At 36.0% G+C, this 22,252-nt stretch overlaps 1 protein-coding gene across 1 annotated transcript in view; it reads right to left on the bottom strand.

Annotated features, from left to right (window-relative positions):
* Nucleotides 1-22,252, bottom strand: part of NECTIN3 (nectin cell adhesion molecule 3) — a 122,910-nt gene that overhangs the window by 7,085 nt on the left and 93,573 nt on the right. The gene's annotated exons all lie outside the window — the stretch shown is intronic.

Raw genomic sequence — 22,252 nt, 5'->3', positions numbered from 1 at the left:
CGGGTAAGTTCCTCTTCTCTGTTCCTTATTCTAAATCCTAACTGTAAAATCACTACACCTTCCTGGGAGTCTGTGAATTTTGAGATACAATGTTTATGTATCTGTTCGTTTATTTATATATTTTTTAGACAAGGTCTCACTCTGTTGCCCTGGCCACAGTGCCATGGAGTCATCCTGGTTCACAGCAATCTCAATCCTCTGGGTTCAAATGATCTTCCTGCTTTGGCCTCTCAACTAGGTCGGACTATAGGCAAGTGCCACTATGCCCAACTAATTTTTCTATTGTTTGTAGAGGTGAGGGACTCCTTCTTGCTTAGGCTAATCTTGAACTCCTAACCTCAAGCAGTCCTCCTGCCTTGGGCTCCCAAAGTGCCAGGATTATTGGCATGAGTCACTGCAACTTAAGATAATATTTAATCAAATCGTTTATGTAGACAAAGACCCCACACACTCTAGGAAAGGCCCCACATAAGGAAACTGGGGCTATAGAAAGCATTATATGTTTTCTTTATCGTGTGGGCCATCTAACCTCTGACAAGATTTTGTATCATTGACTTAACATTCATGACTTCACCAACTGTAAACCCCCTGAAATGTGACATATACTAATTTTTCTTTTACTTAATAAAATTCAATTTTTAGCAGTTTTGGGTCTGCAGAAAAGTTGAGTGGAAAGTACAAAGAGTTCCCATATATTCCTTGGGCCCTTCACACACACAAGCCCCTAGCTAGGAACAACCTGCACCACAGTGATGCATTTGTTACAGCTGACGAACCTTCAGACACATCATCACCCAAATTAAGCCCACAGTTTACATTAGAGTTCATTATTTGGTTTTAAAAAACAAATAATGACAAGGATCCACCACTGTAGTATCATACAGCATAGTTTTACTGCCCTGAAAATCCCCTGTGCCCCCCCCATCTCTCCTCTCCCAACCAATCCCTGAGACCTACTCATTTTTTTTACTGTTTCGATAGTTTTGCCTTTTCCAGAGTGTCATATAATTAGAATCAGTCAGAATGCAGCCTTTCAGATTGTCTTCTTTCACTTAGTGATATACACTGAAAGGGCCTCGTATCTTTTCATGGCTTGGTAGCTCGTATCTTTTTAGGGATGAATAATATTCCATTATCTGGATGTACCATAGTTTATTCATCCATTCACCTACTGAAGAGTATCTGGGTTACTTCCAAGTTTGGGCTATTATGAATAGAGCTGCTATAAACATCCATGTGTGGGTTTTGTGTGGATATAAGTTTTCAGCTCACTTGGGTAAACACTAAGGAGTGTTACTGCTGGATCGTATGGTAAGCATATGCTTAGTTTTGTAAGAAACTGCCAATGTCTTCAAAGTGTCTGTGCATTTTGCATTCCTACCAGTAATGAGTGAGAGTCCCAGCTGCTCCACATCATTGCTGGTATTTGGTGTTTAAAAAAATTTAACATAATACCTTGAATATGTTTGAGAAGCATCTTATACGAGATGTATAGTATCTTACATACTTGATGCATAATATGTTGAGAAGCATCTTATACGAGATGTATAATATCTTACGTGCTTGATGCATAATATGTTGAGAAGCATCTTATATGAGATGTATAATATCTTACATACTTGATGCATAATATGTTGAGAAGCATCTTATACGAGATGTATAATATCTTACATGCTTGATGCATAATATGTATGGAACAAACCTATAATACTTTAACTAATGGATACATAGCATGTATTATTCTATTATATCTATTCCCAGAAAGCCCAGGCTTCTCCAAATCTGTAATACACATTTCAATTTTCCTACTTACATGTACTATATTACAACTTCTATTGAGCTATAATTCATTCTTATCTTCCTGATTTACTGAACTCATGTGGACTTTTTCTTTTTTGTAGCTTTTGGCCAGGGCTGGGTTTGAACCCATCACCTCTGGCATATGGGGCCGGCACCCTACTCCTTTGAGCCACAGGTGCCACCCAGTCATGTGGACTTTTAATTCTTAGTTTCCAAGATGCTAACAACATTAGGTTTTCAGGTTTTGTTAACATTAACATTTTACCTTCTCTGAACCAACAAATAAATCACAACTTCCTCTTGTATGTCTTATATTTTATTCTGTTTCCATATAGAAAAGTTTAAAAATCCCATAAGCATTGCTTTCAGAGTTGTCAAGTGATGACAGAACTATGATTTCAACCCACTATTGTCATGGGGCCTCCAATAACCCTAAACACTGCTGCTATGGCAAATGGAAAAACTTCAAACTGGAGTTCCATTTGGAACTGTTGCCCCTGTTGTCAAATCTAAGTCTCCCTGGTCTTCTGCCTTCTTTCATAATTTCATCTCCCCAGATCTCTGTACTTCCTTCCTGAGAACCATACTTTTCATCCCAATTCTTTCATGGTGATTTATAAACCTTAACATTGTTCTTTTTTAAACACAGTATCCTACTTTCTCAATCTTTTCCTTCCAATTGCTAGCGCCAACTAAAATCTGTCCTTTTCAGGCTTTTCTTTCTTTCTTTTTTTTTTTTGAGACGTAAGTCTCACTTTCTTGCCCTTGGTAGAGTGCCGTGGCGCATCACACTGCTCACAGCAACCTCCAACTCTTGGCTTAGGTGATGCTCTTGCCTCAGCCTCCTGAGTAGCTAGGACTACAGGCGGCTGCCACAATGCCCGGTTACTTTTTTGTTGCAGTTTGGCCAGGGCTGGGTTTGAATCCACCACCCTCGGTCCATGGGGGCCAGTGCCCTACTCACTGAGCCACAGGCACCGCCCCCTTTTCAGGCTTTTCTTAGAACTCATCCTAGCTACCATCTAAGTTCTCCACAGCCTCACACCTCATGTGTAACTGGTCTGTCCTTCACTGCTGCCTTCCCAATTCAAGCATTTGCCAAGCTTTCCCATAACATTCTTGGGTCACTTCCCATTGCCTTTTATGGAATATCAGTATAACTACATATTTTAATGTGCACTATTTTTGTGAAAAGAGAAAAGATTATATGAATAATGATTATATTACTTAATATACTGATTTGATTCTTTGAATTCTTACCCGTTTCTTAGAAAAATGCAAGGATTACTATCCACTGCCCTCTTATGCCTGTCAAGAATTTCTGAACCCGTGCTAATACAACTTTCTGTATTACTCTTTTCTTTTTTATTTCACTTCTATTTGTGCTTCTGTTATTCTCCCAGTTCTACTGGTCAAGGGAATTGTCTTCTCTTCAAACTCTAAACAGAGTTTGAATTACTGAGATAATTTTTTCTGAGCTCAGTTCTGTTCCATGACCTTTACTATTCTTCTTCAGGTCTATTGTCTATGTAGGTCATTAAGAAAGTTTTGAGATACAAAAAAAATCAAAAAAAATGTAAAATCTACAGGACAGAAACAAATGAAGCCTCCCAGCAACACCAATAAGCTGAGCCAGTTGAAACTTGCACAGATGAATCAGAAATGATGCTGTTCACTGTGTTTCTTGGAAGTGAAAAAATGGACAAGCCCTAGGTACAAGGTGCTCTGTATCTGTTGTCTGTCTGTCGTCTGACTCAGCCTCCACAAGGTCTCTTCCTCATTCTGACAAGAGATAGGTTTTACTTCTACTTCCAGTCATGATGGAGAACTAATACAAGAGATCCCCTCTTGTCATAGACTACTAGAAGAAAACTGTACAAAATGTACGAATCAACAGTTTTCAGACTTGGACAACTGTTGCACAGGACTGGGATCCCAAAGAACGGGAAACAGACATACGCACACACACAGGCTATCCTCTGGTAGCCTTGACTTTGGGTTGGCGTAAGGAGAGAAACATTAAAGAAGAGCACAAAGACTTGCTATGCTGAGGAGACAGTTTGGCATTTGGGCAAGTTGAGGTGGCTGAAAACCGCGGGATAGGAGTGAAAGAAAAGAGAGCTTCACATGGAAAAAGTTCCAGAAATCTGCATGAAAATACCCGCACCTGAATACCACCAGGCTGGGAAGGCACAGAGCAAAGAGTAACTCTTAGAGAAATAAACATTGCTAGGAGATGTTATGTGAACAAGTATCAGGGCTTGATTAGAGTTGAGTGACACTTAAATTCCAACCAATCAAAGTAGAAAATCCTCAGTAACATGGGAGATGTTCAGTAGATAGTGATTAGTTAAAAATGCATACGCTACACAACAGGTAAATCACTAGAACAGTGATACAGAATAAAAGAGATACAGCTAATATACTTTGACAGAGAAGATAAAAAATATTAATTTATTCAGCTAATTTTTTAAAAGACAGAATGAAGAAAAGTAACAAAAAGCCAATGAGACCAATAGAAAACATGTAGTAAGATGGTAAACTTAAATCCAACCATAGGAAAAAAAGCAAAGAATAGATTAAACATAGAAATTAAGGGCAAGGATTTTCAGACTGGATAACAAAGCAATACATAACTACAAGCAATTTATATGAAATACACTGTACGGAGGTTAAAAATGAAAGTGAAAAAACATGTATCATGAAAATACAAATCATAGGGAAAAAAATGCTTGAGAACTGAGGTAAGCTATACTAAGATCAAAGTGACTTCAGGATAAAGAAAATTACCAGAAACAAAGGAGGATCTTCCATAAAGATAAAAGGATCTGGTTATCAAGAAGACATAACAATCCTAAATGCATGTGTACCCTGTAAGAGAGCTACAGAAATACATGAATGACTGAGAGAACTGAAAAGAGAAATACACATTCACAAATATAATTAGAAATAATTTACCAATTATTTATTCTTTTACCAATAGAAATGTAAAAGGAAAAATATGTATTTAGAAGACTTGAATATCAACCAATTTGACCTACTTGACATCCACAGACTACCTTCAACAACAGCAGAATAAACATTAAGTTCAGTGCACATGGAACAATCAGTAAGATAGATCATAAAAGAAGTCTTAATGTATTTAAAAGGATGGAAATCCTGCCAATATATTTTCTGGCCATAAAAGAGTTAATGAGAAATCAATACCAAAAACATTTAAAATTTTCAAAGTATTTGAAAATTAAGTAACATAATTCTAAATAACTCATTGAGGAAAGAAAAAATAAAAGGGACGGAAAATATTTTGAATTGAATAATGAAATCTTAATATATCATATTTTGCATGATTTCAAACAAAGAAGTGCTTAAAAGAAAAATTTATATTTTATTAAATACCAAAGACTTAAGTTTCCTCAAGAAACTGAATTAAGAAGGGCAAGTTAAATCCAAAGGAATAAAATTAATTAGATAAAGAGTGAAAAATCAATATATAAACAGTGGATAAACAATGGAGAGATCTGAAAAGCTAATTTTTTAAAAGGCAGAATGAAGAAAATCTTTGAAAAGATTCATAAAATTGGAAAATTCCTAGCAAAAGAAACAGAGAAAACACAAATCAATATGAAAGTGAAGAAGGCATCATTACTGTAAATCCCATATAAATCTAAAGAATAAAAAAGAAATGTGTTAGGGGCTCAGTGCCTATAGTATAGTGGTTAAGGCGCCAGGCACATGCACCAAGGCAGGCAGGTTCGAGCCCGGCCCAGGCCAGTTAAACAATGACAACTGCAACAACAAAATAGCCGGGTGTTGTGGCAAGCACCTGTAGTTCCAGCTACTTGAGAGGCTGAGGCAAGACAGTTCCTTAAGCCCAAGAGTTGGAGGTTGCTGTGAGCTATGAAACAACTGCACTCTACCAAGGGTGACAGCTTGAGACTGTCTCAAACAAAACAAAACAAAACAAACAAACAGAAAAACAGAAAGAAATGTATTAGGAACAATTTGATCCTAATTAATTTTGAGAACCTAAATGAAATGGACAAATGTCTTGAAAGACAGAGTTAAATCCTTTTCACAAAGGAACTCCAGATCAGATGGCATCACTTGTAAATTCTATCAGACATACAAAGAAGGACTAATACTACCTATAATTTTTTTCAACAAATGGAGGGGAAGATAACACTCTGCAATTCCTTTTATGAGATTACCATCATCTGGATGCCAAAACCAAAGAAGGAAACTACAAAGAAAAAAAAATATTTTTATTTAGAACCCCCAAAACTTTAACCCAAATCGCTCTTAAGAGTTGAATGAATAAAAAAGGTGTATTTATAAAATGGGATACTACTCAGCAATAAAAGCAAATTTATTCATGCAATAACATGAATGAACCTCAAAAACATTATACTGAGTAAAAGAAACTGTATACAGAGCACATTAATTCCATTTATGTGAGGTTCATTCAAAATTGCATATAGTTACGGCTTGTATATATGATACAAGTCCTATCTGTGGTTGCCTAGGAGGTGTGTTGGGGGATGGTGGTAGTAGTGATGGTCGAGAGTATGTATGAGAAATTTTTCAGGTGATGGAAATGTTCTTGATGGGGGCAGTGGTTACATCAGTGTATACCTAAGGCAAGGCTTATGAAACTATACATTTAAATTATGGTATTTATTATGCAAATTGGACCTCCATAAAGTTGAGTTTTTTTTACTAAGTCATATACACATAGATCATGAATACATTTATGCCTTTGTGGGTGTGGTGATTATCTGTACAAACTGGAGGGCTTACATCCTACTAATTGACATAGCTTTCACCTCCTTAATTGCAGTGTTAAGACATTTGTGTTCAATACCTAACATTGAGTTTTAAAAAAATCTATAACTTGTCATTTTATCATAGTTACTCCGTTTTGGAAGAACATGGGTGGGGAGATGAAGTAAAATGAGAAGTCTGCTATGGTAAATTCTCAATAAATACAACAGATTGCTCTGGATGAAGAAATTTCTCAGCTAAAGTATCCAACTACTTATTTGTGTTCTGATGACTGAGTTCTTAATCTACAGAGATGATTTTTCCACACTAAAGGAGCCAACATACAAAGAACTGGCTATCATATGTGATTTACTACAAAGTACAGATTCTTTAAGGCATATAAGATATTATATTTCTAGCTATTAAGTACCTTTTTAAAAGAATCTGTAAAATATTATTAAAACTGTGAACCAAAGATCAATTTTCCTTCCACTTTTTTTTTAATAGTTAAGAGAGGTGACCATGTTTCAGGATCAATAACTATAAAGAGTGTATTCTAATTAAGCACAATTTACAACATTAATTAGGCAGTTGTTTAATGAGATACATAATTGTTACTGTTCTCCATGATACTTACATAGGGGTACAGCTATTCACGTGAATATCTCTTATTATTACAGTACACACTTAGCATTCACAGATGGAACATTTCTGGTTCCAAGCACTCATGGAGTGAGTTTAAAATGTTCATGATAGGTAGTAATTTGCACTTTTGTTGAGACATAAACTGGAATCAAGACCTGAGCAGTTTCTATGACACATTTAATCATTTAACTAGTAAATGACCATACCCACCACTTAATATCCATCTCTCAACGTGTCTTTCATTCTTAAATCTTAAATATGAGTTTTCTAGAAGATAGGGGTATTTAGGAATGTAGGATTTCTCAAAAGTCTGTGAAGTATGTGTATTCTCTGTGAATGTCAAAGATGTTGCTATATGAACTTCTTTTAAATTTGAAAATTTTCCTTGTTATTTTTAGTTAATTCTTAGTTCTCTATTATCTACCATCAACTGTGATCAACACAGATTTCTTATAATTATATAAGTTAAATTTGTAAAGTCTATCTGGATCTTATTCTCCAGATTCTCTCCAGAGAGAGAATTGTATTCTCTCTCCAGATTGTATTCTCTGCTTATACAATTAAGCAAGCAAGACTTACTTGCTTACAGCTCCTCCTTCCCAGTGTTTCTGCCCATGCATGTCATCCAGTAAATCCTCCCCTGTGAACCCCAAAGGAGAGCAGCAAGGGATTTCTTCCAGACTTTACATGGACTATCACTGAGTAGGTGGTCAGTGAATACCTAGTGAGGCACTACTGATGCACACAATCTATCTGACTCCCACTTTTGTAAACAGTCTTGCGAAATGACCCCCTTCCTATGTTATTTTTTATTTTCTTGGACTTGACCAGTGAACCCTAATAACCAGACTTAACTAGGCTCTCCACAGAATTTCCCAGCAACTCGCTATTCATCACCAACAGCTGACTCTTGAATCAGACTACCTGAAGACCTTATGACTTCACACTATGCCACATGATCTACAGTCCACAACTCACTATAAAAGCCCTTGTGTTAGCTGGTCAGAAAGATGGATTTGAGACTATTTGGGAATCTTTCATGTTAAAATTCCTCTCTTCCTTGGCAATCCTAGTTGTCTCAATAAATGGCTCCTTGTGCTGTGAGTAATGAAACCTAGCTGGACTCCTTTTGGGGTTTGATAACTCTTTTAGTTAGGGAGTCCCCACAGATTGTTGGGTACTAGATTATGTTGGGGAACCTGTGCCCGTCAGACCAGAAACCCTGAAGTCTGAATACCTACGAAGAACAGGGCAGAGATAGGTTAAAAATGGTTCAAGAGAAGAGAGCGAACACCATGAAAGCAAGTTCTAGATTCTTAGGACTCAAAAAGTCATGTACAGATTGACTGGAGGAGAGGGTCTCAGGCAAAAGGTTTTTAGGTAAAAGTACAATTATAACTTGTAAGGACGAAAGATTCCTCTTTTACTCCCTGCCTGATGCATTTGCCGATATTTCCTTTTCAATTTTTTTATTATTCAATTCCAGACTAAAGTCTTCAATTGCAAATGTCTCAGACATTTAACATATCAACGTGACTGTATTTTCCTGAAAGCATAATTACAGCCAAGTTTTTTTAACCACTTTTTTTTTTTTTTTTAAATAAGACAGGCATTGTTCTAGATGCTTTGGAGATATCATAGTCTTACACTGTGCCTTTGAGGCAATAATACTATCATTGTCCCATATTTCACGTGAGAGAGTTGAGGGTTAGAGTGCTCCAGTGATCAAGCAATGTTCTGAAGTCCACAGAGCTGATATTCAAATTCATGTTTATGTAATTCCAAAGTCTTTGTCTTAAACCATCAGCCAAAACTGCCTGTCTTAGCTATAGCCAATCTCTTCATAATTGACAGCAGGGAACTAAAAAGGAGGAAGTCAATGGACATTCTGAGAAGGGAGGCGGCATAAAACGGAGAGGAAAGACTGGCCATGCTCAGGATTGACTGGCTTTGCCACCTGCTCTAATTTACATTCATCTGTACTGGTCAATTAGAAGCTATGGACTAAGTTATGTTACTTCCTTCTTGGGCTTCAATTAAAAGAAAACAAAGGCTTTTGCAAACAGTTGTGAGAAAGAGCATTTCCCATCTGCCCTACGAGAGGACTGAACAGACAGTGGTCATTTGCTGTGGGATAGTACTTTAACAAATTAATTCAGAGGCCATTTGCCCTCTCCTTTTGACTGTTCGTACCTTATAGAGATATAGTTAGTATAGTACCTTAAAATGAAATGTCAAGTGCTCTAATTTATAGTATCAAAAATGGGAAAGGGGCACTTAAGAAACGACTACAGAAAAAGTCCTTATGGAAAACTTTTTAAACACAAGCTTAAATCATGAGGTTTATTTGCAAGATAGAAGAATACTGAATATTTTTCCCACAGGGTAGCACTGAATTTTTTTTGAAGTCACCACAGAATTATAACAGCTTATTTGTTGTTGAAAATTCTCTTATCCAAAAGGAAGGCTGCATCCCTTCTTATCATTGGTAAATAAATTTAATTACGTCCACAGAGTATACATTCGAGATTTTAATTTTTCAAAGTGAAATTTGATTTGACACATTTTAATGAAATTTCTTATCTTGGTTTATGGTCTTGCTTAATCCTTACATTAAAATACACAAGAAAGTGATATTTTACCATAACTGTAGTATGTATGCAAAGCAATGCATCTAATTAAAGTAGACAGGTAATAAGGGTGATAGAAAATTATTTGCAGGTAAACTAGACACCTGCATAAAATCTAAGATGTACCCAATGATAAATCCTACTCATTTCCAGGGCACAAATTAAATGATTCATATGCACTATTTTCCCTAACTAATGAATACCTACACATTCTGACATCAGAATACTATGCTCTCATTGTTACAATGGGCATTCTGCTCTTCAGCCCCACACCCTAACGCTGTCTTGCCTGATCACCCACTCATAACACTTTCTCTCCAAATTTTCCCACAAGGTAAACTTTTAATTCAGAGGTCTGGCTGTTAATATGATTTCATCCACATATCCAAACATCCTCAAAAATGTTAACTGCCTTTCCTGTATCAAGCAGTTTTACACTCCAAGCCATTAAGTACAGAAATATTACCCATCATCACATTATTACATACTACCTCATGAAAAGATGTGTTTTCAGAGAAAACATGCCAAAAAAATTATCTGATTGCTAGCTTAGACGTTGTAATAAATTTTTACATAGTAAAATTAGAGCCAAATCTAATTCCTCTCTAGAGATCATTAATGTGGTCCTTTCTAAATTTCATATTTAATCCAGTATTTAAGTTCTTTCTTGATTTCATGTCTTTTGGAGCTATACTGATAATAAATATCAATTAGATATTTGTTTAAAAACTTTTTTTAAAAGGTGAGGCTATATTAGATAACTTGTACTTCCTTATAAATGCCACCCTATTTCATATTAACTTAGTTCTTGTTTCAGAAACTTCATTTTCATATCTTTTTCAAAATAACTTTAAGTAATTTCAAAGCAATCTCCTGACCCTTAACTCACAGCACTGGGAAAAAAACCACTCTGTTAAGAATACCTATGTGATTAATAACTTATACCACTCTTTGAAAAAAAATAAAAACCAAAGATAAAAAACCATGAAGGGCCTCTTAAAACCTTCAATACTGAACATAATTTAGATTCCAAAACTAGGCAATATACTCAATGTATAATATCGCTTTCCTTACTAATAATCTACTTTTCCTATTAAGTGTGTACTAGAAAGGTAGAAGATGAAATATGGAAAGGATTCTATAAATTTACATGATGGTTATTATCCTATGAGCCATCTATTATTCCTTGAATATATTTAGTTAATAATTACATGTATTTTTCTTGGGATCTTAAACTTAATTGGTTTTTTTTTATTTTAACATTTTTGTAAGAAAAAAGAAAATATAGGTAATATGAAGTTTCTCCTTCTGGAGGCAGATAACCTAGTCATGGTAAAGAAGATGAGAGAGAAACAACCTGCTAAGGAAAGTTAATATTAACTTTCAGGAACACCAATTTTGTAAATATAAAACCCCAAAAAGGCAGTTTTGTTTCAATTAGAGACATACTCATAATCCCAATTTGGCATTTTTCACACAGGGGTGCTAAAGTTGTAAGTGATCCACATAAAGGTACTTTGAGGGGTAATCCAGTTCACAAGTTAAGCACAACCAGAGCATCACTGATTGGAATGAAGGTTTTTAACACCAGTGGTTTCAATGGGAAAGTGAAGCAGATGATAGAGAAGGTGGAAAAGCTTTCTAGTGGATGTATGTTGCTTCGCTAATGAGTCAAGGATTTTTCTTATGTCTTCAACTCACCCTACAGTGTCAGCATTTAATTGTTACACAGGGACACCATCTTATTAGACACTACTCCATGAGGCAAAAAACCATTAAAAGTATTTTCCACACATAATTAATATGACCAAACAGAGTTTGGGTATTTTCTATTAGCCTCTAACACTTGCTAAGAACTACAAATAATCAGTCATCTACTTAGTGTGGGATTGGTACACACCACTGCAAGATGACATTTCTTGACTTGATAATAAAAGGAGTCAGTCATTCTCCAACATGCACATTTCCATTATTTAAAACAGAGACCTAAATATGGACTTTCAGAAAAACAGTAGAGGAAATAAATAAAATTTTTAAAGTATCAACTACAAAAATATTAAATAAATTTCAAACATTTACTTATTACTTTAGGTAACATAATTACCTATTCCCTGAACAGACTGGAATGGCCCTGACGTGTGGGTGACCCTGACTAGAATTGGTCATACATAGGGAGGCCTTCTAGAGGACCATCACAGGGTCATTGAAGCAGAAGCAGCCCCTCCGTCAGTCCCATTGAGTTAGTTCAGACACAAGTATTAATGAGAAGTGTCAACATGTTTAGGATATCTAACTTAAGATCTGATGAGAATTTTAGGTTCTGTGTCTATGAGAACTGGGCTCAACAGAGGTGACCAGATGGGAAATTAATAGAGTCGATCCTCTGAAATAACCTCAACCTTAATAACAGTCTATTGATGGGAATACAAAAGAATTTATGGGCCACTGACCTCAAGGAATCTATAATCTTCTTTTATGTGGCTTGTCTTTCAAACAGCTAAAGAACAAAACAAGGCTGTTTAAATGGAAGTGGGAAGCCTGTCTTAAGCTTTTACTTCTCTTTATCTCCTATGGTACCGAGCATACTGCAGGAATATAACCTACCTGCTGATCTGTTATTACTATACGCCCAAATCACTTTAGGTCCACAATCTTTCATTTGAAAGTCTTAGGAACAAATGCCTTTTGGAATTCAAAACTTTTTGGATTTTTAGAAAAGTGATATGTATTTAGTTATATATTCATCAAGCACTTCCAGCAGGATCTAGTATAGAATCCATAATCAAGCACATTAACTATCTCTACAATGACAAATATTCATATTAAATGAGAAAAATAATGATTATAAATAACACTGTGAGAAGGACTAGTTCAGTTCAGATTTGGATGCAAAATGGGTTAGGAAAAACTTTTTGAAATTATAGATAATAGACTGAAGACCTACAATACAGAACACAGAAATGACAGGAGTTCAAAGGCCAGAGCAATCAACACAAGCTATAAAGTGGTAAAGAAATTCATGAGGACCTCAGATTTTAATAGTCGAGTAGGAAGAATCAATCACACTGGGAGTACTGAGCTAGGTATGGTGGGGTCTAGATCACTTAGGGCCAGACTGAGAGCCCAGAGCCACCCAGATCCTAGATGAGAGCAACACAATGAGAATAAGACTTGAGAAACATCAGCCTGTGGTGGTGGTGGTGATGTGAATAGCTAAGTTTTCAGAACCCCGGATAATCCTGGAGTTTCTACTAACAGTTTGGAGGCAAACAAGGAAAAAAGAGATACAGCAGAAGATGCCAATAGAGGCATGCACAAAAAAAGAGAAGAGGAAACAAGAATTTAGGCTATATACCTTATTCAAGGTTTGGAGGATAAAAGGGCATACTTGTGAAAAGGATAGCAGTGTAAATAATAAAGCAGATTATTGCCGGATATTGAGTCTAAGAGTGAGAAGCATTATATTCCATCTAGGAGAACAGAACAGATTTTTCAAAAGAACAATGAAAGGAGAAAGGAATGCCAGCTCAGTCAAAGGAAGGGTGTATTATAGGGAAGAAATGACTGGTCTTGAAGAGAGGACAAAGACTGTAAAATCCCTGGGTAGTAAGTGAGCAGCTCACGTTACAGATAATGAACCAACTGTGAGGTTCAAGGTGGTGGGGTGCAAAGTGCACGTATAGGACTGCCATGCACCGAAACAGATGAGTAAGACTTTATGTGCCCCTGGAGAAGACTGATTGAAAAGATGATGCATTTTTACAGGTAAAAGATCCAAAAACATGAAAGCTGCTAATGTCCTGAGAAAAAGATGTAAGAAAATGGGAAGAGCTAAATATTATTACATGGAGGAAAAGACTGCTGCTTGTGTGAAGATGAGGAACTACAGGTTCAAAAATAGACTTTCCTTGTTCACAGAGATAAAGCACTTGTGTTCAAGAGTGGTGTGCGCTTGGAAGAGGAGTCATGCTTTCCTAACAGACCCGGGATGGGTAACACATCAAAGAGAAGGAGTACCATCTGTGTGTTAAAGAGAAAAGTATAAATGTTTGCTTTTGATTGTAGCCTGGTTTTTAAAAGAAAGTGCCATTTGTATCTTAGTTGCTTGGAGGAGAGGGAGGAAAGATTATACATACTGGATGTTACGTGGACTCAAAAGCTACACAAATCTCATCACTTTTCTTCCAAAGCAGCTTAGAGTTCTTTGCTGCAATTCGTTTTTAGCTCAAAAGATTTGAGGAACACTGAACAATACAGGGGAGAACACAAAAGTTCTCCGAATGACTTGTGCAGGATTTCACAAATATGTCTAGGTGTTCTACAACGATCATAGAAAAATGAGGCCTCCAACCAACATACATGGTAAACGTCAAATTAAGGAAATAGGCCAACAGGAAAAATATCCACCTGATAACAATCTGTGGGGTGGAGAATTCTGTAATGAATATTATGACACCAGTAAGGATGAAAGTTTAACTTCTTGACACGTTCAATAATTCAACCTAAAGACACACTTTTTCTCCTTCTAAAATTATTTTTCAGCACTATCCCATCTCATATGTAGTACAAAGAAATACAAGCTTTAAAAAAATGAGCACATAAGAAGGTTGGGTATTCTAAATTGCTTTTCCATGAAATAGAATCCAAGCTAACTTTGGACTCTTTAAAAAATGTGTAAAAGTAAATGGAAAGGATCTTATTTTTACTTCCGTCCTTCCTCATCCAAAATTTTAAACATGTTTATGACACTTCCTAACTTAGCATCTTTTAGGATTCTGCAATGAAGTGACAAGGGCCCAGAACAACAGATGACATGTGGGTGTGCAGGTGTGCATAAGTCTGTGTGTGCAGCTAGAGGTGGGAGAGACTTGGTGACAGGTGCTACAGTAAGGAATTTAGAAAGAAGAAAGTTCATAAAAAGCAGCAGCTACTACACATGCAAGGGGAAAAGACAAGCACTAAGATTATAGGGTTTAAAAATCTACTTAGAACTCATGGAGAAGTCTTAAAATATGGCAAGTGTCCATAAGAAAAAGGAGGTGTAACAATACAAAGTTCTCAATTTATTTATTTTAAATTATTTTAGTTGAATCTCATTCAGTTCAAAATAAGAAGAGAAGTTGTAGAATATTTAGATTAATGTCAGCAAAAAATGTCTCAATGTCTCCTTATTTTATAAAATGTTGAAAAAAAATCTCCTTCAAGTACTTGGCTACAAGTCTATACAAGAGATTTTTAACAGGGCAAGTTGGATGACTGAAGTGAGTCACTCTGAGAAAGTATATGTGCTTTACATTGTAGCTTTACTTTTCTTTAACTTACCAGGAGATGACCTGTATGGCTTTCAACTGTTTCTAACTTAAGACGTTCATTTTCTTATGAGGTTCCACCCAGATGTGCAGTAGGGTCCTATGTATCTCCTTCCCTATAATAGCTTCCAAATGTCAATATGCAATAGTCTATGGAGTCCTGTCCTACAGAAATAAATGCAAAGGCAGGGCGGCACCTGTGGCTCAGTGACTAGGGTGCCAGCCCCATATACTGAGGGTGGTGGGTTTGAACCTGACCCTGTGACCCTGACCAAACTGCAACAACAACAACAAAATAGCCAGGCATTGTGGCATGCACCTGTAGTCCCAGCTACTTGGGAAGCTGAGGCAAGAGAATTGCCTAAGCCCAAGAGCTGGAGGTTGCTGTGAGCTGTGATTTCACAGCACTCTACCAAGGGCAACAAAGTGAGACAAAAAAAAAAGAAAGAGAGAAAGAAATGCAAAGGCACCTCATGTGTTGAGGAAGCATGTTGTACTACACTGCAATAGCTGAGCAACTTCTGGATACAAGGGGCTGTGGGATAACATGGCTACTCAAGTCTAAGACTGTCTTCAACAAGTGGTGAATCAGAAGTAGCAAATTTGCTCAGCTCTTTCATCTGAGGAATTCTAAAATGTTAGCATAAATAGACCACAAGGAATTATCCAGAAATAAATGTCCTTCTTTCACATGAGGAAAAAAAGGCCGAGGGAGGTGAAAGCATTTCCCTAAGGGTTCACTCATGACAGAGCTGAGACACAACCCCAAATTTATGCTCTTTGACTCCCAGGCCAGTGGTCTTGCTTGTACTTGAAATTCAGCGTGGGCTCTTAAAGTAGACTATATGAGTAGTCTCACCTCTCATAGCTAGTGACATTAACGAAAAGATTTTACTCTCTGAGCTCAGTTTGCTCATCTAAAGGTGAGGGTAATAATAGCATGCACCTCACAAGACAGTTATGAGGATTACATGAAACAATATGTACAAAGCACTCAGAATGATCCCTTACATTCAAAAAATCCTAAATAAACATAAGCGAATTTTGTTAACTTGATTTAACTAGAATTTCCCCTTACCTCTCATTTCCTTTTAGTAAGTTTCCATCTATTGACCCTTACCCTGATCTCTGGCTATAAATTCCCACTTGCCTACACTGCATTCTGAATTGGAGCCAACCTCTCTTCCCCACTACAAGACCCCATTATACAGTGATCTCTACACCTACCTCAATGGTGCTGAATAAAGTCTGTCTTTCCATACTTTCACAAAAATGTCATTGAATAATTTATTTCTTTCCAACCCTCGAAGTCCCAGTTTCTTTCTTGATAGAAAGGAAAAATCAGTAATCCTGACCTGAGAGGGTGACTGTAAGGGTTAAATGAGATAGTTCATGTAAAATGCTTACAACAGTGCCTGGCATATAAGTAATGCTCAATTAATAATAGATATTATTCAAAATACACCACTTCAATAAAAGCTTTTAACTTTTAATCTCTGACCTACTTCCACCCTATCTTCACTGATATCTCCCTCTGCCTTTCATTATTCTTCACCCCCATGCCTAAAAAAGAATAACAGAGCAGGGGATTTATGCTTCAACATTAAGTATGGGAAGGGAAGACAAAAATTTAAAGAGGATTTCACTGGCCAAATTTATTCAGTGTATCAGAATGTTATCAGTGGATAAGAACTCACACTTTGGATAGAGGAAAAAAGGAGCACATGAGAACATTTTCAATGATCATTTAATAGTACATCAATAACTTGATTAAATATAGAGTTAGCTAACAAAGGAACTACAAGGCATGTTTTCCTCTCATATGCTGGCAGGATACATTAGTATAAAGTATAAGTTCATTAGCAATAATCATTCATATTAAAATCAATATACCAATGAACTTGCACTTGTAAGGGATTCATCTGATAGATATGCTCTCATATGTATGAAAATTTGTATTTGCAATTTAATCCCTGCAGCTGAATGTAAAACTAATGCTTTAAGTCATAGTTCAAGATTCTAGATAGCCTTCCAGTAGTTTGGAGAGATCAAATAGAATGTATCTGTTTCTAAGTATTTTAATAGAGAAGTGATACCTTCACATTAGAGCTGGGAAGTTAAGTAAATGGAATAATCATCAACTTTAAAATATGATCTGATAACTGCCCTTATAATCTCTTAATTTTCTATGATAATACTTTTACCTATCCTTAAGCATAATTTGCTAGAGGAAAAAAAATTTTTTACAATATTGCAATATCATGTTCAATGCCCCATTTTGATTTTAAAATGTTAAGCATCTTGAATATCCAACTGTACTTTATTATTCTCAGAACTTTTTAATAGTTCTGACTGGCCAGGATACACTGCATTTAACTTACGGATTTTCTTCTTTCAGAATAAAGAAAAAATGTACTTGCTTTCTTTTCCCTAATTATAATTTTACTAGAAAACTTGCATAGCCCCATGACAAGGTAATATAAGAAGTATAAAATTAAGAGCTAAACAGTAAATATAAATCTTAATTATATATCCATTCATCCACCTATCAATTTATCAAATGTCTAACATATTCCAGACATGTACAAGAAGCCAGCAGTAAAGGATTCAAGTAACTAAGGTATGTGCCTATCTTCAATTGTGATTAGCTTAAAAAACAAACTCAACTTTCTTTTGCCACTAATCTGCAGCTTCTCCAAATTATCCCCATAGCGCCTTCTTAGATTCACATATAGAATTATGTGAACATTAATAGAATTAATGTTCCATTCTCTGGACCACTACAGCTCTCAGTACTTCCAGGATGTTACTTTTCTGTTGTTTTTCATCCAAAGTAAACTATAGTTGAGTATCCCTAATTTGAAAATCTAAATATGCCCTCAAATCTGAATCACTTATGAACTCTAACATGATGCTCAGAGAAGATTCTCACTGGAATGTTTTGGATTTTGAATTAGAAATATTCAACTGTTAAGGACAATATAAATATTCTAAAATTGCAAAAAAAAAAAAAAATTGAAAGCCAAAACAATCTGGTCCCAAGCATTTCAATAAGGGATAGCCAACCTAACACAGAAGCTGGCACATTATACACATTATATCCAATAAATTGCCTGAGATTAAAATGTCCTAATCTCATTGCTAAGAAAATCTGATGTATACTAACGTACGTGGCCTATCCCGAAGCATGAGTGCATATGAAGTTTATACAGAAGGAGACACATAAAACATTATAAGCAAAGAAGACTGCTCAAAGATTCTCATCCCCAGTTATTAATCCCTAGCACACTCTTGTTATTTCATATAATTCACAGACTTATTTTTAAAAAACTTCATCTATATACTTTCCTGCTTTGTACCCAGCCTTTACAACCAATATAGAATAACTAGTCTTTTGTTTCCTGTTCTTAATAACAACAAAAATAAAGAACAGGGCAGTTTTTAAAAGGAACTAGCTTCATCCTTCTACATACAGCTAGCATAAACACTTTTACTAGAGAAGAATGCTAGCGTCTTGTTGCAGTTCTCAATACTGGAGGCAACCGTACGCTGTTGTAGATAATAATGATGTTCTTCAAATGGGGGAAAAAGACATTCTGCTTTCTGAAGTCCCTTCCAGCTGGAAACTGATTCCACTACCCCTTTTTAAATAGCATCAACTCGTCTGTTAGTCTTTCTTCTTGTAAAAATACATTCCAGACGTAGTTATCTTCATAAATACCTTTTGAGTCATTCCAGAAATTCATTTCTAACTGAATTTCAATTTTACACTTTGTAAAAGTCTGCACGTGGTTACAGAATCCAAAATTACTCAGCTCAAATGGGCAAATTATCCATCTGTGCGATTGATTCCGCAATTTAGAGGTATAAATCTATCTCTACATATCAGATATTATAAACACTACTTATATATTAATTTCTACATATAGTATGTGTAGTTTAAGTGATACACATTCTGAGAAGATTACTAAGGCCTGATACATAACCAAAGAGAATGAACCATTTCTATCAAATGAATATCATTTTCCCCAATACTACTTGAATCTAAGAATCTATCCCCATGTTGGATCCAAGATGTTTCTTAGGACAGACCTTAATCTAGATAGATTGGGTCTCAGAGCATCTCAAATTAGATGAACATCAAATAGGCACAGAAAACAGGAAGAAAAGTAATTTCTTGAAGCTGATTTCTTAGCCTTATCTCCAACTCAGGAAATAACTCGTACAGTCCTATCCTAGTCAGATGATCCTAGTCAGATGAGAGACTTCTAAAGATTCAACAAAGGAAACAGGTAGATTACTAGTTCTGGGTTTGCTTTGGAAACTCAATTTCCTTGCTGCTCATTTTCTTTGTAGATCACGTCTTCAGAAAGTAGACAGGGACCAGAAAAGGAACAAGAACATATCATGTTTATTGGTATGTGGCTTCCCTCTTTCTGGGCACTTTGGTTATCTTTTCCCACTCCTCTTTGAAGTTATGTGACTTGCTGGAGCCAATCAGATGGGAGCAGAAGAGATGTGAATTTAAAAATATGAAATATTAAAATTCAAAATTGCTGGGGCTCAGTTCTCCAGCCTGTCCCTTGCCTGTCCCAGTGACTGTGGAAGCATGCAGTTAGCATGGAACTCTAACTCTGAATTGGCAAATGGGAGGAGTTGACCTGGAGCATTGCCAAGAGCTGCAGCAAACCTTGAGTAGGTAGCAATAAATTGTTACCTTTTTTAGCTCCTGAAATGTGGGGGTTGCTGGTTCTTGAAGTGTAAGTAAGGCTGTCTTGTTGATGCAAAAGGCACCTAAGTTTTGTCACACTTAGTAGCTTTAGAAGGGTAAGTTCTTAGAGGATAAGCTCAAACAAGTGGTTTCTGAATTACTGGTGGAATTCAATTATGTTTATTTTTCACTCCCTGTTATTATAAATAGCTAAGAACTAGTTATAGTAACATAAATGAAAAGAAGATGACAATGTTTTATGTTCATCATTTAAAAAACCCTCTGTAAAGAAAACATAATAAATGTATTTTTACTATATATTTACATATGATACGTAATTACTTGTATGTGTGTGTACATATGTGCACATAATTTGTTTCAGAAGAAGTTTTAAAATTATTTCAGTCCACTCAAACACATTTGGCTCCAACTCAGATCAGGCAATTTCCCAAATAATATTTTGAAATAAGAGTATCTTAATCACTACTATTAATATTTCTCTGTTCTATAACTATAGTCTCCTATCATGTAACTAATAAGTTGGTAGTGATGTTCAATGAAAGTAGCCAAGTTGCTTATCTGTGAAGGCTTTTTAATTTCACAATCAAGTGCGATGAATCCAAGTTGGCCCTCTGGAAAAATCTGAACTTAAAAAAACTTCCTCTGCTCTCTGCCAATGGCTAGTCAGTCGATTCTTCATCATAAGCAGGAAGTGTGGACAGTTGCAACCTCCTTACATTTCCTTCAAAGATTCTGTCCATTTCTACATTAGTTTGGTTCTTTTCAGGAAGCTATTTTGAAGAAACCCATCTCATTCTTTAAGTAGTAAAAATTACTATTTACCCATTAAGTGAGTAACTTCTTTTGATTGAAGAACTTTACTGGCAAAGGACCATAAAGTGGACAGTAAAATGAATGCTTTGGAAGAATTCTCCGCATTCTGATTAAAGTTAAGTCTGTTTTAATAGTGAAAAAATTGGCAATAAAAGATGAAACAAGCATGAAATGTCCTGTAATTTAAATATGATTTTGTGATAAGTACAGTGTTTGAGTTATATGGTGTTACAGATTGAACCGTGTTTTCCCAAAAGACATGGGAAACCGTGTTTCCCACTACTTTTGAATGCGACTTGATTTGAAAATAGAGTCTTTGCCAATATAATCAAGTTAAAATGAGGTCTTGTGGGGTTAAGGTAGGTCCCATCCAATAAATAGTGTTACTCTTATTAGGAAATTTGGTTACAGAGAGGAACATCATATCAAGATTACAAGCCAAGGAATTCCCAAGATTTCCAGCATCTACTAGAAGCTAGAGGGAGGCACGGTAAAGATTCTCCCTTAGGGCCTCCAGACATCTTGCTGACACCTTGATTTGGAACTTCTACCTCCAGAGCTGAGAGAAAAAATTTTGGTTGTGTTAAGCCACCCAGTTTTTGGTACTAGGTTATATGCTTATATTTCAGTGACGGTATTTGCTGATGGTGGAACATGGGGAAATGAAACACCTTTGAAGTCAAACCCCAAGGCAGGACATGATCGTCTATAGCTGAGAGAAATAAAGCAAGATTCCACATGGGAGATGGTTTCTAAATATTTAGCTGATGTAATAGTATTTAATGTAAATTAAATATTTAAATTTTATATAATTAATAAGACATCTTGGTAATCAGACTTTTAAAAAACGACAAATGACCTGGGCTTAGTGGCTTAGACCAGTAATCCTAGCACTCTGGAAAGCCATGGCAAGAGGATCATTTGAGCTCCGGAGTTCAAGACAAGCCTGAGCTAGAGTGAAACCCCTCTACTAAAAATAGAAAAACAAGCCAGGCTGGGCGTTGTAGCTAGTGCCTACAGTCCCAGCTACTAGGAAGGCTGAGTAAGAGGACTGCTGGAGCCCAGGAATTTGAGGTTGCTATGAGCTATATTGTGAGCTATGATGACACCACGGCACTCTAGCCAAGGCGACAGAGTAAGACTCTGTCTCAAAAACAAACAAAAAAAATGACAAATGACAAAAACTGGTCCTTGTAACTATGACAGTTGGCTAATTTTCAAATCTTAATTTTAAAGTTTCAGTAACATTTGATGTCAAACATAACTGATTCTGACATACTACTTTTTGCATTTTTTTAATACTTAAGTTTTCCAGTTTGTTTCAAAAGTAGTAATTCTTATTTGACCTTTTCTTTCAGATTTGGTAGTAATTCCAGCTCTTATTCATTCCATCTCTTCCATGGGAAAGTGGTTTCTTGGTTTGAATTGTCTACTTTCTTTATAGATCCCTTCTATCCATGTATAAAAATCAGGAAATCCTCTTTCTCAAAACAGTATTTATCCAAAGAACTGCTGTGATGAGACTGCATAAAAACGGGGGAAAATCACTGATGTAAAAATAT

The sequence above is a fragment of the Otolemur garnettii genome, unplaced genomic scaffold (genome assembly GCF_000181295.1).
Source record: "Otolemur garnettii isolate 467f Iridium unplaced genomic scaffold, OtoGar3 scaffold00122, whole genome shotgun sequence".
Lineage (NCBI taxonomy): Eukaryota > Metazoa > Chordata > Mammalia > Primates > Galagidae > Otolemur > Otolemur garnettii.
The sequence above is the reverse complement of the archived record's forward strand: the minus strand, read 5'-3'. Positions and strand labels throughout refer to the sequence as shown.